This window comes from Monodon monoceros, unplaced genomic scaffold (assembly GCF_005190385.1).
Source record: "Monodon monoceros isolate NGI ecotype Baffin Bay Population unplaced genomic scaffold, NGI_Narwhal_1 Super_Scaffold_12, whole genome shotgun sequence".
Lineage (NCBI taxonomy): Eukaryota > Metazoa > Chordata > Mammalia > Artiodactyla > Monodontidae > Monodon > Monodon monoceros.
The window spans coordinates 150010590-150012112 of NW_021703768.1; the positions used below are offsets into that span (position 1 = coordinate 150010590).

Consider the following 1523-nt stretch of genomic DNA (forward strand, 5'->3'; position numbering starts at 1 on the left):
ATTTATAATTGCATTAAGAAGAGTAAAATACATAGGAATAAACTTAACCAAGGAGGCAAAAGACTGGTACACTGAAAACTATTAAATATTGCTCAAAGAAACAAAAGAAGGCATTAAAAAATGTAAAGATATCCCACGCTCATGGATTAGAAGACTTAACATTGTTAAGAGTACTACCAATGGTGATTTGTAGATTCAATGCTTCTCTATCAAAATCCCAAAGACTTTTTTATAGAAACAGATAAATCCACCCTAAAATCCATATAGAATCTCAAGGAGCTCCAAATAGTCAAAACAATCTTGAAAAGGAAGAACAAGGTGGAGAATTCACACTTCCTGATTTCAGAACTTACGACAAATATAAATTAATCAAAACAGTGTGGTACTGACATAAAGACAGACATATAGACCAATGGAATAGAGAGTCCAGAAATAAATCCTCATATATATGGTCAAATAATCTTTGACAAGTGTGCCAAGATCATTCAGTGGGGAAAAAACTGTCTTTTCAACAAAAAAATGGTAAAATTGGACAGCCACATTAAAAAAAAAAAAGGAAGAAACTCTTAGAAGAAAACATAGAGGGAAAGCTTAATGACATTGGATTTGGCAATGATTTCTTGGATATAATACCAAAAGCACAGGCAGCAAAAGTAAAAATAGGTAAACTGAATGACACCAAAAGTTAAAAATTCTGTACATCAAAGGACACAATCAGCAGACTGAAAGGCAACCTACAGAATGGGAGGAAATGTTTGTAAATCATATATATTATAAGACATTAATATCCGGAATATATATAAAGAACTCCTACATGTCAACAACAAAAAATAAAACAACCCATTTTAGTGTTTCTTTCAGCAGCACATATGCTAAAATTGGAACGATACAGAGAAGACTAGCATGGCCCCTGTGCAAGGCTGTATGCAAATTTGTGAAGCTTTCCATATTTTTGGCAGAACGCTCTTTGACATAAATCACAGCAAGATCTTTTTTGACTGACTTCCTAGAGGAATGGGAATAAAAACAAAAATTAAAAAATAGGACCTAATTAAACTTAAAAGCTATTCCACAGCAAAGGAAACCATAAACAAGATGAAAAGACAACCCTAAGAATGGGAGAAAGTATTTGCAAATGAAACAACTGACAAAGGATTAATCTCCAAAATATACAAACAGCTCATGCAGCTCAATATCAAAAAACTAAACAACCCAATCAACAAATGGGCAGAAGACCTAAATAGACACTTCTCCAAAGAAGACATACAGATGACCAACATGAAAAGATGCTCAACATCACTAATTAATAGAGAAATGCAAATCAAAACTACAATGAGGTATCACCTCACACCAGTCAGAATGGCCACCATCAAAAAATCTGCAAACAATAAATGCTGGAGAGTGTGTGGAGCAAAGGGAACCCTCATGCATTGTTGGTGAGAATGTAAATTGATACAGCCACTATGAAGAACAGTATGGAAGTTCCTTAAAAAAACTAAAAATAGAACTACCATATGACCCAG

General features: G+C 33.7%; 1 non-coding gene across 1 annotated transcript; it reads left to right on the forward strand.

The window, feature by feature from the left end:
• The first annotated feature begins 848 nt into the window (after positions 1 to 848).
• LOC114893453 lies at positions 849 to 954 on the forward strand. The gene has a single exon (XR_003792883.1). It is a non-coding gene; the product is annotated as a U6 spliceosomal RNA (small nuclear RNA).
• The last annotated feature ends 569 nt before the right edge of the window (positions 955 to 1523 follow it).